A 16,166-nucleotide genomic window follows, 5' to 3' on the forward strand; every position below is an offset into this window, starting at 1 on the left:
AAGCTCTATGGAAAGTCACCCTTAGATACATCAAGGTAAAAATACCAAAGGAAAAAAAAAAGAAAAGGAAATTTAAAAAGCATAGAGGAAAACAGACACATTCAAGGAAGTAAAATTGATAAGATAACCTTTCAAATAAAACTTTTTTTCAGTTTATTGTTCATTTTTTTAAGTTGCTTTACAATTTTGTGTTAGGTTTCTGCCTTACAACATTGTGAATCAGCCATAAATATACACATATCCCCTCTCTTTGGAATCTCCCTCCCACCAGTCCAATCCCACCTTCAAGGCAGTCACAGAGCACCACGCTGAGCTCCCTGTGCTATACAGCTGCTCCCTACTAGCTAGCTATTTTGCACATTGTAGTGTACACATGTCAATGCTACCCTCTAAATTCATCTCACACTCCTTCTCCCATTGTGTCCACAAGTCCGTTCTCTATATCTGTGTCTCTATTCCTGCCCTGCAAATAAGTTCATCACTATCATTTTTCTAGATTCCACATATATGCATTAATATACTATATTTGTTTTTCTTTTTCTGATTTACTTCACTCTGTATAACAGCTTCTAGTTTTACCCACCTCACTTCAGTTAACTCAAACTCGTTCTTTTTTATGGCTGAGTAATATTACAATCCCAAAGAATGTTCAAACTACCGCACAATTGCACTCATCTCACACACTAGTAAAGTGATGCTCAAAATTCTCCAAGCCAGGCTTCAGGAATACGTGAACTGTGAACTTCCAGATGTTCAAGCTGGTTTTAGAAAAGGCAGAGGAACCAGAGATCAAATTGCCAACATCTGCTGGATTATCAAAAAAGCAAGAGAGTTCAAAAAAAAACACATCTATTTCTGCTTTATTGACTATGCCAAAGCCTTTGACTGTGTGGATCACAATAAACTGTGGAAAATTCTGAAAGAGATGGGAATACCAGACCACCTGACCTGCCTCTTGAGAAACCTATATGCAGGTCAGGAAGCAACAGTTAGAACTGGACATGGAACAACAGACTGGTTCCAAATAGGAAAAGGAGTACGTCAAGTCTGTATATTGTCACCCTGCTTATTTAACTTCTATGCAGAGTACATCATGAGAAACGCTGGGCTGGAAGAAACACAAGCTGGAATCAAGATTTCCGGGAGAAATATCAATAACCTCAGATATGCAGATGACACCACCCTTATGGCAGAAAGTGAAGAGGAACTCAAAAGCCTCTTGATGAAAGTGAAAGAGGAGAATGAAAAAGTTGGCTTAAAGCTCAACATTCAGAAAATGAAGATCATGCATCTGGTCCCATCACTTCATGGGAAATAGATGGGGAAACAGTGGAAACAGTGTCAGACTTTATTTTTGGGGGCTCCAAAATCACTGCAGATGGTGATTGCAGCCATGAAGTTAAAAGGCACTTACTCCTTGGAAGGAAAGTTATGACCAAACTAAATAGCACATTGAAAAGCAGAGATATTACTTTGCCAACAAAGGTCCATCTAGTCAAGGCTATGGTTTTTCCAGTGATCATGTATGGATATGAGAGTTGGACTGTGAAGAAAACTGAGCGCTGAAGAATTGATGCTTTTGAACTGTGGTGTTGAAGACTCTTGAGGGTCCCTTGGACTGCAAGGAGATCCAACCAGTCCATCCTAAAGGAGACCAGTCCTGGGTGTTCATTGAAAGGACTGATGCTGAGGCTGAAACTCCAATACTTTGGCCACCTCATGCAAAGAGTTGACTCATTGGAAAAGACCCTAAAGCTGGGAGGGATTGGGGGCAGGAAGAGAAGGGGATGACAAAGGATGAGATGGCTAGATGGCATCACTGACTTGATGGGCATGAGTTTGGGTGAACTCTGGGAGTTGGTGATGGACAGGGAGGCCTGGGTGTGCTGTGATTCATGGGGTCGCAAAGAGTCAGACACAACTGAGAGACTGAACTGAACTGAATATTCCACTGTATATATCCACCACAACTTCTTTGTGCTTTCGTCTGTTGATGAACATCTAGGTTGCTTCCATGTCACGGCCACTATGAAATTGTGTGACATCCCAAAGCACCACCGCAGATGCAGACACCATGAACAGTGTAGAGAAGACATGCATGGACTTGAAGTGCCAATATGACCAGTGCTTCCCTCAAGGGTAGACGGCTCCAGGGACCCATGCACTGACCTCTTCAAGAGATATCAGAAGTGTTTTCAGAAAGCAATACAGGCAAAAGAGATTCCTATTGAAGGACTGGAGTTCATGGGCCATTGCAAAGAAAAATGATAGCTCTTCTGGACCTTGACAGTCACCTTGGACGCCTCAAACCAGGAAATTGAGGACCCTTGATTTTATCAATTAAAGCTGTGAAGATAGCATCAATTTCATGGATTGAGGAGGGTGGACTTTCCTTGCCTCCTTCTTGATATTTTTCTCTTACTTGTAAAAGATGATGAACCATTACTCTTTGCACTGAAATTTTTAGCTTTGGCATCACAGCAGGAACCCAGTGTGCTAGACAATGGGGTTATTTTGGATTGTGGTTACAATACTTGATCTGGGGTCAATTTTAATTTTATCTTGTATCTAAGTGCTGAAGAGCTTGTTGGGATGACCAAGGTTGCCTGAGTTCTGCTATGAAGGACGTTACATATCCTGTACTGGAGTTATTGTTCATGTAAGCAGCTGGTTAGGATCTCTCTTTTCTCTCAGGGAGTGAATGCTTTGCAAGGTGTTCCCAGCACAACATTTTCAATAAATGCTTGGGAGCACAGTTTTATTTTTATATAGTAACTTAACTGTTAAGATTGCTGGTAAACTGGGTTAGCCAAAAGAAAGACAACTTTTAACAGTTCCCTACCTTAACAAGAGGTGTCAGATCTCATGTTAAGATGTGAAAGCTTCAAGAACATTGTAATGAACATCATTTCAGAGCTCATGGTGTAGTTCAGGGATTAAGGTCCTCAGAGTGGCTATGAAGAAGATCCTAAATTACCAGCTTTCAATGTAAGTCAATGAGTTAAGTCAACTTGTGTATCACAAAAATGCCAAAATGCTGCATCTGGTTAAATGGAGAAAGAAAAGAGTTTGCTTCATTTGCCTTGCTTACACACACTGCCCTGTAATGCCTGTAATCATCAAAATGGAATAAATTGTAACATTTAGTTTCTATCATTATTTGCCGCCGGAACCCAACACTTTATGGAACAACTATTACCCTGTAATCCCACACATCCCATGTCTACCCTGGGGGAAGCTTTATGTAATTTATAATTTTATAAATTGTAATTTATAATTTTATAAATTTTAATTTATAAAAGTGAAGATTTATCTAAGCTAGGTAGTATGGTAGAGCAAATGGAAACTTCACTGAGGGTTCTAAAATTTCCACAGTAAGCTGCTTCTTAAAATGTTTATATAATGGTACTCCAAAAATGTCAGGATCAGATGAGCACTTATACACTGTATCTTGAGTGATGTGGTGCAGTTTTTTAAATGTGCCCATACAGTATGAAACTTGTTTTACATAAGGCCTAGATGCTATTACCTCTTCTCCATTTTACCAATAAATAACTTCTTTTTTTAATGTGGCCAGTCCTTAGTGTCATTGCAACACATTCTGCATTTATATTTTGACAGGTTAAGATCCATTATACAAAAGATATTTGGAAACCAGCTGAGGTAGACCGGGCAAAAAGCTGGAGTTAAGTATATCTGTTCTGAAATAAGCCTGGCCACAAGACAATCAAAATCTTGTAGCATTTTGAATCTCACCACAAAACTATCTGGTTGAGCCTTGAGAATAAAACAAATTTTAATGTAATTGTTAGTGAGGGAATAACTTTTTCTGATTGTTTCTCATGCAGTCTTGACTTTATTCTGCCCATGAAATGACTTCAAGTAAGTATCTCAGCTACTTCAAAGGCTTTAAATTTTGAAGAGGAAATCTTAGTTGATCTTTAAGGGTGATTTTGTAATTATTACTGTTGTTACTCCTAATTTTTATAGCTATAAGAAGTTTTCAATTCCAGAAACAGATAAGGCCAGTACTATAGGCTAAAAATAAAAGGAAATTATGAAAACTATAAGAAAAGAAAATGATACTGAAAAATAATGAAGAATTAAACTCACAATCTAAAGTTATATGACAAGTGAAAATATCTTTCAAAAGTAAGCATTAAATAGAGATATTGTCAAATAAATAGTGAGAGAATTCATTGGCAGCAGACATACACTAAATATACTAAAGTGTATCCTTTGAGTGGGCTCCCCAGGTGGCGCTAGTGGTAAAGAGCCCAGCCGCCAATGCAGAAGACAGGCAAGAGACTCGCTGGATCCCTGGGAAGGGAAGATCTTCTGGAGGAGGGTATGGCAACCCACTCCAATACTCTTGCCTGGAGAATCCCATGGTCAGAGGAGCCTGGAAAGCTGTCCTCTATAGCGTCGCAAAGAGCTGTACATGACTGAAGAGACTGAGCACACACATCCTTTGAGTATAAGGAAAATGATCCTAAATAGAAGTGCAAGAAGGAAATTATCTTATAGAAATGTAAATAGGAAAAAGTAAGTCACTGGAAAGTAGGAAAAAAGAAATGAATATTCATGATGTAAGCAATACTGGTAATATAATGTGGGGTCTAAAATATATGTATGTGCTTTGCTGGTGGCTCAGACAATAAAGCGTCTGCCTGCAGTGCGGGAAACCTGGGCTCAATCCCTGGGTCGGGAAGATTCCCCTGAAAGAAGAAATGGCAACCCACTCCAGTATTCTTGCCTGGAAAATCCCATAATCAGAGGAGCCTGGTAGGCTACAGTCCATGGGATAGCAAAGAGTCAGACGACTGAGCGACTTCTCTTTCTAAAATATATGTATAATTAAAACACTCAACAGTAACAGCAAAAAGGACTGAATAGAGAAAATGGAATTTAATTGTCCTTAATTCCTCACTCTTTCTGAGAGATGGACAAATTGTTAGTTTACAGTAGACACTAATGATTCAAGGACTCATGTTGTAATCTCTAAAAGAAAGGAAAAATGACTGGCAACTATTAAGCTAATAAGTGGGATAATGAAATAATAACTGAAAAAAATGATTAAATGAAAAGAAGACAACAGAACAGAAAAAAGAAGAACAGATAGGGAAAATCGAAAATGATAGAAAGGTAGTAGGTTTGAACTTAAAAATATCAGTGATAAATTTCTATAAAGAGACTACATATTTCAGATTTGATGAAAATAAAAAATGCACATTTAATCTGTGAGTCACACCATAAACATAAACATGTAGAGAAGTTAAAAATAAAGGAGTTGAAAAAGATATTATCAAATACTAACCAAAAATAGCATATTGAAAAGCAGAGACATTACTTTGCCAACAAAGGTCCATCTAGTCAAGGCTATGGTTTTTCCAGTGGTCTTGTATGGATGTGGGAGTTGGACTGTGAAGAAAGCTGAGTGCCGCCGAATTGATGCTTTTGAACTGTGGTGTTGGAGAAGACTCTTGAGAGTCGCTTGGACTGCAAGGAGATCAACCAGTCCATTCTAAAGGAGATCAGCTGTGGGTATACTTTGGAAGGAATGATACTAAAGCTGAAACTGCAGTACTTTGGCCACCTCATCTGAAGAGTTGACTCACTGGAAAAGACTCTGATACTGGGAGGGATTGGGGGCAGGAGGAGAAGGGGATGACAGAGGATGAGATGGCTGGATGGCATCACCGACTCAATGGAAGTGAGTCTGAGTGAACTCCAGGAGTTGGTGATGGACAGGGAGGCCTGGTGTGCTGCGATTCATAGGGTCACAAAGAGTCAGACACGACTGAGCGACTGAACTGAATTGAATTGAACCAAAAATATTATCAAATATTAACCAAATATTACCTGATGTTATTCTATTAACTTCATGCAAGTAGACTTCAAGGCAAAAAGAGTATATATTTATTAGAAATAATAAATAAAAATTAGAACAATTATAACTCTAATAACACAGTCTCAATATATAGAGTAAAATGTGGCACAACTATAGTCAACAGTTGAGAAATTTAGAATTTTCTCTAAATAACTGATAGGAAAAGCAGACAAAAGTCAGTCACATAGAGATAATTTGAACTATATAGTTAGCAAACTTGATCTTAATTTTCAATGTATTAAATAATACAGAGTATGTTTATTGGAAAAATACAGCATAGTATGCTTACAAAAATAATGTAAAACTTTCAAATATTTGCATATTAACCAATATATTGATACTTCTAAAATAACCAGTGGGTCAATGAATAAATTACAGTGTAAACTACAAAATATTTTGAATGGCATACAGAAAAATATAACATATGAAAACTAGTATATGCAGCTAAAACTGAGCTAAGAGAAAAACTTTTAATTTTATAGGTATGTACTAGAAAAGAAGACTATATATTATGATATAAGTTTTCAAATGAGTAATATGAAAATAACATAACTGAACATAATACTAGATAAATTTGTAAAACTAACATTAAAGTAAACACAAAGAGAACAGAAAGAAGAGTACAAATTAACAAATAAACCCCCAAAATACAATAGAAAATATTAAAAAGCTTAAAAAATTAATGAAATGTTAAGCATTATAGCAGATTGATGAAGAAAACTTTCAACTGACCAATTATGGTGAAAATAGGGCATCATTATTGATACAGATATTAGGTAATAAGAAAATGTTAAAAAATATTTTTGACCAACAAATTAGCAAATTAAATGAAATGAGAAAATTCATGAGATTATAATTTACTAAAACAGAGACAAACATGAGGAAATCTCAATATAATTTTGTAATTTTAAAACATCTCACTAGAAATTTTTCCAGGTGCAAATGGCTTGAGAAGTAAAATTTCTCAAACATTTGTAAAAGGAAAAATATTATATAAAGAACAAATGAAGGCAAAGTAAAATATTTTTCTTTTTCTTAATTGATCTAAAAGATAACTGTTTGCTGAACATATAATAACAGCAATGTACTGGGTAATTATAGCACATAAATAAGTAAAATAAGTGATGACAATGCCATCAGAAATAGAAGAGAGGAACTAAGAATCTTCTCTTATAAAGTATCTGCTTTATAGGTAAGTGGCATAGTATTGTTTAGATGGTGGACTTTGATGAACTTGAAATGGATACTGTAAACACTAGAGCAATCATTAAATAATTTAGTATAATAGACTTGCTAAGAGAGGAGATAAATGCGATCATATAAAATAATTAACCATAAAAAGTTTTAATTAAACTAAGTCAAAAAAAGAGGGGAAAAAAGAAAAAAGATCAATCCAACTATATTAATAATCACTAAATGTGAATGGTCTAAACACATTGAAGAAGATAAAATGTCAGTGAATAAAAGCAAAGAGGACACAGCAGTATGTTGTTTTGACAAGAAGCTAATTTTAAATATGAAGACTCAATAGGTTGTTAGGTGAAGATATACCATGCTACCTATAATCAAATGTAAGCTAGAGTAGTTTTATTAATTTCATACAAAACAGCCTTTAAAACAAAGAAAAAGAAAGAGGACTAAGATCAACAGAACAGAAGAGAGGCCACAAATAGGCCACAACTGGCAAATGTACAAAACCAATTTCACAGTGAAAGAGTAGCTTTTTGATAAATGGTACTGGATGTCCATATGTGAAAAAAAAGGTAAGGAAAATAAAAAGTAACCTAGATAAAACTTACACCTTTCACAAAAGTTAAGTCAAAATGGAACATAGATCAAAATGTAAAATGCAAAACTATAAATTTTTAGAAAAAGAGGAAAATCCACTTGATGGATTTTTAGATACAATACCACATACACAATCCATAAGTAAAATTTAAAAAGTGATCAATTGGGCTTTATCAATATTAAAAACTTCTCTTTGGAAGATGTTAGGAGAGTGAAATACAAACCACATATTTGGATATAATGCTTGCAGAACACTTAACTGATGAAGGGCTTATTCCAAAATGTACAAAGATCTCTTAAAAATAGACAATAAGAAAACAAACAAGCCAGTAGAAATGAGCAAAAGATCTGAACAGACACCTCTTCAAAGAAGAGATATCGATGGCAAATAATCATATGAAAAGATGTTCAACATAATTTGTGATTAGAGAATTTCAAATTAGAACAATGAAATATTACTACCCATCCATTAGGTAGGCTAAACATTAAACATAAAAACAAAGCCTGACCATATCAGGCTTTGCCTGATACTGTAGCATCAATTGCTTCTACAAATGCAAAGAAATAGAGGCTTTCGTTTAGTGCTGGTAGAAGTGCAAAATAGAATACCAATGTCGGAAGACAGTTTGTTAAACTCTTATCAGGCTAAACTTAGTCGTATAATATGATCCAGAAATTGCACTCCTAGACTTATTCTTACTTTATTTGAAGAGTTATACCTATACCAAAATCTGCTCAGAGATATTTATAGCAGATATATTCATATTCATTCATCCTGAAATCAATCAAGATGTTCTTCAACAGGTGAAAAGATAAATTGTGATACATCCATACAGTTGAATACTATTCAATGGTAAAAGTAAATAGCCTATTGAATCATAAAAAAACATCTAAGAACCTTAAATGTTGATTGCTATGTGAAGCTAGCCTGAAAAGACTACATACTATATCATTCCAATTAAATGACATTCTGAAAAAGAAAAAAACCATAGAAAGAATAAAAGTATCAGTGTTTGTAAGGGGCTTAAGGAGAGGAGGAGATGGATGAATAGCTGACATACGGTGATTTTTAGGTCAGTTAAACTAGACTGTATGATACTGTGTAGATAACATAATATCACATGTTCATCAAAACTCAAAGACCTTTACAGCACATAACATGACCTTTAAGGTATGTTAAAAAAAAAAAAAATTAGGAAGTTGAAGGATCCCAGGAAAGAGTGCAGACTGTGACAAGAGAATGTAACTGTATTACAAATATATAAGACAATATCCCTAAAGGGTTTAGGGGAAAAGGTGCTGGATGAACGTTGAAAATTAGTTTGATTATGTAAAACAAAAAGCAAAAGGAATTGCACATCAGCATTATACTCTAGTTAATAAAGCTGTTTTTAATGAAAGTTAGAGTTAACAATTCCTATACTGTTATACGTATACTGGATGCTGGATGGTTGAAGCTGGATTTCTCACTGTTGGCCTGAGAGTTTACAAATAAGCAGGTTACAGAGACTAGAATTATCAATATTTTAATGAATTTTATTTGGAGACATTAATATGAACTTGTTTAGCCTAACTTATAAATATAGATGGTTACAAATAGAACTATTTATACATTTTATATATTCATTGGTTCGTATATTCCCTTGGTCTTTCAACTGATGACATGTACAACTTTCTAGAAAGACACAGATTACTGAAACCAACAGAAAAGAAATAGAAAATATGAATAGCCTGATAGCTATTAGAGAAATTGAAACTGTAATTTGAAAGTTTCATCCATGTAAGACCCTAGTTTTTTATGGCTTTACTGTTAAGTCCTACACAAACATTTCCATAAAATAGGAGGAAATACTTGCTTACTCATTTTAAGAAATCAGCTTTACATTAATACCAAAGCCAAACTAAAACATTACAAAGAAAAAAGAGAGAGAGACAGAGAAAGAAGAATCTGAAAGACCAGTCTTTTTCAGAAATATAGATGCAAAAATACTATTAAAAATATTAGCAACTTGAGCCAAAGAATATATGGGAGTTTTGCTCAGAAATGCAAGATGGAAGATGAGACATTGAATCAATCAAATTAAATAATATAAAATGAATGAGAAAAGATTGTCAATAAATAGATACAGAGAGAGCATTGACAATACCATGCATGACAAAAATTCTCCTCAAATTAAAAATCGAAGACACTTTCTTTAACTTGATGAAGGGCAATTTCCAACGGAAATAGAAAGTAGCTTCATACTTAATGGTAAAAAGAGAAACTGACAAAACTGCACTAGTTATGAAAGAGGATTTGAAGAAAACAAGAAAACTTTTTTGTTTTGATTCCTGCTTGTGAATTGACACAATTAACTTCTGTTGCAGGTAAGGTTAAATGAGCACTTTATTCACTTCAATGGGAATGTAAATTGGGTAGACTCTGGCAGTTGGTGATGGATAGGGAGGCCTGGCGTGCTACGGTTCATGGGGTCGCAAAGAGTCAGACACGACTGAGAGACTGAACTGAACTGAACTGAAATTGGTGTAAATTCAGGAAACCAACTCCACAACATGTTCAAGGAGCTTTAAAATGATCATATCCTGTGACCTAGAATTTTCAGTTCCTGGAATCTACTAGAGAATCTTATCAAACATGCAGGTAAATATTTATGTATAAGAAAGTTCACTGAATAATTTTTTTTCCCCATAGAACCATATATTGAACTTGAAAATGATGGTAATTAAGATTCCTTAATTATACTCTTGGGCTTCCCTGGTGGCTATGTGATAAAGAATCTGTCTGCAATGCAGGAGACTTGGATTCGATCCCTGGGTCAGGAAGGTCCCCTGGAGAAGGAAATGGCAACCCACTCCATTTTCTTTCCTGGAGAATCCCATGGAGAGAGGAGCCTGGTGGATTACAGTCTATGGGTTACAAAAGATTTGGACACAACTTGGATGGATGAGCAACTAATCAACAACAACTTTCTTTTAGAGCACACAGTTTGCCTCCAAATCTATTTTGGAGCTTAGTTGCTCCCTCCTTTTTTCACAGAGAGAAAGGAAAGGCACTCAACTATTCTGCAACCTGTCTTTAAACTGACAAAGAAAGGAGTTCCTCATGAATGACAAGACTGGTCTAGGGAAATTCACGGCTCCATTGGAAGTCAAACAGAAACAAACATACAAACAAACAAGCGAACAAAAGCTAAGCTTCTGAAAGAGTTTCAGGAGGATAATCTTTTATGAAACTTCCATTTTGGAGGAGCTTGATCAAAGTTTCAGTTCTGTAGAGCATTGACATAACAAGTGCTAACCAGAAGTTAAGCCCTAGGTTTAACCCGTTAGACTTTTTCTGTTAAAGATTAAGGTTCTTTTCTCTCTGTGGGCTCCTGGGATCATTCTACTCCTCTTGACTATATTCTAGGCACAATATCAGTAGAGTGGCTTACATTCTCAGTTAATGCTTTTCTTTCCATCATCTCAGGCTGTTTGCAGATATGCATAGTCTATTAACTAAAAATAACTTACAATTCTAGAACACCAAGCAGTGTATCCTAACTTTTTCACACATACACTCATTTTGCAGCATTACTTGTTTAATGTGAAATATAGATTCAGTGGACCCAAAGAAGACCTCCTGAAGAGTGAGGATTTTTTTTGAGATCTCACCCTAAATGATGGACATGAATTTGAGCAAACTCCAGGAGACAGTGTGGGATAGAGGAGCCTGGCATGCTACAATCCATGGGGTCAGAATGAATCAAACACGACTTGGCAACTGAACAAAAAAACAACCACCACCCTAAATGAACAATAAACACTAGCAATCAAAATGTTCATTAAGGAGAGATAGGTCAAACAAATTGCGATATGACTATGTAATATTTTTCATCCAAAAGTTATATTAACAAGCCTAGACTGAAAAAAAATTTCACCATTGTTTATAGTAAGTACTCAGAAGAATCAGTTTGTATTTCATATATTTTATAATATTGGCATAATACTATATACACAATTTACATGCTGTCTTTTTCCCATTTATCACCAAGAACATGCCTATAAACATTTTTTGAAAACATGACTTTTAAGCAACTATATAATATTTCATTATACATTAGTAAACAAATTGTGACTAACTATAATAAAAGACATATTTCTGGTCTCAAGATAAAAATATAAATGCTATTTTCCTCAGATTTATTTCATTGTACCATTTTGTCCCATGATATATATTATCAAAAAAATTTTCTCTCAAGATTTACACATGTATTTCTATCAAAAAAATAAAGTGGCCCACTCAGAGTGCTTAGTTGCTTGAGTTGTGTCTGGCTCTTTTAAATCCTATGAACTGTAGCCCTCCAGGCTCCTCTGTCCGTGGGATTCTCCAGGCAAGAATACTGGAGTGGGTTGCCGTACCCTTCTCTAGGAGATCGACCATACTCAGGGGTCAAACCATGCCTCTTAAGTCTCCTGCATGGCAGGTGGGTTCTTTACCACTAGTGCCACCTGAGAAGGCCCACTCAGAAGCTACTCGCCCACTCAGAAGCTACTCTTTACTTCTCTAAGGCCACCAAAGGAGCCTCTACTGGGTCTACTATGAAATGATTATATGCACAGAGAATTAATTCATTACAATGCCTTTTGATACTGAGTATATCATTTGAAATTTACAATAACCTTGTGATGTTGGCATGGCATGCATGAATGTCATTTTAGACATGAACATACTGAGATCAGAGAAGTTAAGTGACTTACCCAAAGTCACATGGACAATTAATAATGGAACAGTGGCTCAGTTTCTCTGAAAATATAAATTCAATCAGTCCGCCTTTCACTACATCATATAGTCTTCTGTGATATTGTTCTATAATAAGCAGAAAACTCCAAGAACGGTTTTGTATAAGAAGCATAGGGAATCTCTTCACTATATATAACCAGTGTGAGTGAGCAAGCTAAGTTACTTCTGACTGTTTGTAACCCTATGGACTGTAGCCCACCAGGCTCTTCTCTCCATGGGGATACTCCAGGCAAGAATATGGGAGTGGGTTGCCATGCCCTCCTCCAGCGGATCTTCTCAAACCAGGGATCAAACCCATGTCTCTTATGTCTCCTGCATTAGCAAGCAGGTTCTTTACCACTAGCACCACCTGGGAAGCCCCATATATAACCAATACCTGTACATAAACATAAAGTTTTATGTTGGCTTTGCTGCCATTCTGGTCTTTACCAGATGTGCCTGTCTGACTCACAGACATACTGAAATTCAAAGAGGAATGTTTCTAATGTCTCATCTACCAGATTTTGAGCAATACTGTAGATTCTTGCTTTGCAACAGAATTGGTAGAAAGGTTAGCATATTGTTAAATCTTACTCAAAATCCCAGTATAAGAGATTAGGAGATTGATAGTGGGGTAATGGGAGGCACTGTTTGAAATTTACCCTTTTCAATGGTTTTCTAACTTCAGTGGACATGTAGATCATCTTGTTATTGTTGTTTATTTGTTAAGTCATATTTGACTCTTCTGTGACACCAAGGATTTTAGCCAGCCAGTTTCCTCTGTCCATGGAGTTTCCTAGGCAAGAATACTGGAGCGAGTTGCCTTTTCCTTCTCCAGGGGATCTCCCTGACCCAGGGATTGAATGTGAATCTCTTACATCTCCACATTGCAGGCAAATTCTTTACTGCTGAGCCATCGGGGAAGCCACACCTCACCTTAGAGTTTTAAAATGTAGAATTTATACAATCTCTGTCTGACCATTTCAGATTCTCTTAGATTTGGGATTAGATTGCATTTTAATAAGATTTCTAAGTGGGTTTAATGAAGATACACATTAGAAACAGTTCTCTGCAGCCCTATAGGTTGGGTTTTTTTTCTTTTAAATAAGGAATGTTTGACAGTGAAAGTATTCAGAATCCATGTATTCCTCTACAAGAATTAGCTTTCATATAATAATGACTTTTTAAGCATGAACACCTCTGCCTAACTTTTGTTCCTTGTTTACCTCAAAGAGAATTTTAACTGTTAAGTAGGTGTCAGATTAGAATTAGGACATTGGCTGCTAACTAGCTGTGTGAGCTTGATACCATCAATAAAATGAAGAGAATAATTCATGTGGACCAGTGCACACAGTGGGTTGGCAATGAAATGGAGGATAGAAGTGAGAAAACTTTGACAACCAATTTTTACAATAAAACAGTATTTATTAGATTAGTTGTCAAACTCTGTTTCATAATAGAACCCGAGGAATCTCTTAAAATTTCTGATAAACAGGCATTTGTAATTTTTTATATCTTTAGGGAATTTCAAAGGGCAGTCAAGTTCAAGAATGGTGGATTAGACCAAACTTTGCATGTTTGCTTTCTGGAAGAGTTCAATCTCATTAGAAATTAATGAGTATATTGATAAATCACTTCTATAAAGTCCATTCATTGGATTCCCTGGGGTCAACTCCACTCTCACCATAAATCAGCAATGTTTTATGATGGGCAAGAGCACAGCTGCCAAGCAGGCCATTTTCTTACTGTCCTTCAATGTAGCTTTAGGTACTGACAGGCATGGATTAAGGAAATTGGCAAAGTCAGGGGAGTCTCAGGAAAACAGCTGCCATGGCATGGCCACAGGCAAAAGATCAACCTTTCATTTCTGGGAATGCTTAGTCACAAACCACATGTCATCCGTCTTACCAACCACTGAGTTCTGTTTCCCTTTGGGTGAAGCTGTATCACTGTTTTAGAATGATGACAGCAAAAGAAGATGGTGGAAAGAAGAGGTGTTGCCAACCCAGGGATGAGCACAGCTTATCTCACTTAATTTATTCAATGTACATGCCTCTGGGTACAATTACTTTAGAAAACCATTAAATTATTCAGGCATCAGTCTAGATAAGGTCCTTTACCTCATAAAAGATTAATTTAGGCTTAAAGGAGGCAATGTTTTGTTTCTGACAGAATCAACACATAATCCCCAACATTATTAAGAAGAAGCACCATGAGACTGAAGAAGTGTGTTGAGCCAAAATGACCTAACAGGGGAATGTATCTATCACTTTCAGCCTTCTGATACTTTCAAAGACATTTGGTTCTATAGCATTGGTCCAAGTTCCTCTATATATACCTGCACCAGAGCCTCAGTCTTACAATTCACTTCCCTCATCATTCTGGCAGCTTGGAATTGTCTCCAATACCACTCTACCACTATTGTCATTAATTGTCATTGCAACATCACAAAATGGCAGCTTGCTTTCTTATACTCTCTTAAAATGTAATTTCATACCAGAAATGTGAAGCGCTGTATTTGAGTGTAACCTTTGTGGCTGTTGTTTAGTTGCTAAGTTGTGTCTGACTCTTTTGCCTTCCAAGGCTCCTCTTCCCATGGGATTTCCCAGGCAAGAATACTGGACTGGGATGCCATTTCCTTCTCCAGGGGATCGTGCTGATCCAGGGATCAAACCCAGGTCTCCTATTTGGCAGGAAGGTTCTTTACCACTGAGCCACCAGGGAAGCCTTTGAGTGCAGCTTTAATTTAACTAAATGACTATTAGTAGTTCACATATTCATTCTGAGTCTTACTTTTCTCATCTGTTAAATGGAGTTAGGAATTTTGATTTAGTAAGTTGTTGGGAATTTTTAATGTCACATTGAAAAGACTTTCTAAAGTATAAAATTTTTATAAGTAAAATCATTATTATCATTCTTTAGAAACCCAGCATGCCTAAGGAGCTTTTCTTTTCATTTAGAATATTATCTTCTTATCTCCTAAAGAGGTCCAGTGTGTCAGGACCTGAAACAGAATGCCTCCTTATGTTTGGAACTCTATGCCCCTCTTTTGTGCAAGGCAAGACTTGTATGATGTGGTATGAGAGCCTTGGATAATGTCAGAAGATCTGTGGTTTGTTCTCAACCTTGCTATTAGTAGTTTAAGTTCCCCAAATTCACAATTCTCATTTCTCTGGGGAAATAAGGACTAAAAGATTTCTCTGGAAATCTTGTCTTGGGGTTCACATGAGAAAATATATGCAAACATACTCATAAATAATTTTTAAACTATGCAAACATGAGACTCTGATGCCAGGTAATGATTCTGAAACATTATAATTCTGGCTAAAATCCTGAAGACAAATCTCTGGGATAATCATTTCAACTATTTGAATATGGGTGACTATAATATCGATGTTTTAGGATCCAGATATGGGATTGCATACAGTCAAAGTCAATGACATTTGAGTCATTTCAAGCCCACTTTCATGCAGATTCAGAAGAACAACTTCTACTGCACTAAAGGTCTGGGTTTCTACTTTCCCTCTTGCTTCCTAGACACACTCATCATTTTCCATCTTCCCTATTAATCTTTTCTTCTCTGACATTAATTTTGTTTGTTCCCTAAAAGTAATTTTTAACACAAAGTTTTGTCTTTAATCCTTTTTTCTTCTCCTTCCATGTGTTTTTAAAATTATCCAGTTTCATAGTTGTGATTAACATGCATTTGTTAGGATTGTAATATCA

General features: G+C 36.0%; 1 pseudogene; it reads left to right on the plus strand.

Moving 5' to 3' along the window:
- The first annotated feature begins 2,074 nt into the window (after nucleotides 1-2,074).
- Nucleotides 2,075-2,268, plus strand: LOC120872663 (annotated as a pseudogene).
- The last annotated feature ends 13,898 nt before the right edge of the window (nucleotides 2,269-16,166 follow it).

This window comes from Oryx dammah, unplaced genomic scaffold, assembly GCF_014754425.2.
Source record: "Oryx dammah isolate SB20612 unplaced genomic scaffold, SCBI_Odam_1.1 HiC_scaffold_2, whole genome shotgun sequence".
NCBI lineage: Eukaryota > Metazoa > Chordata > Mammalia > Artiodactyla > Bovidae > Oryx > Oryx dammah.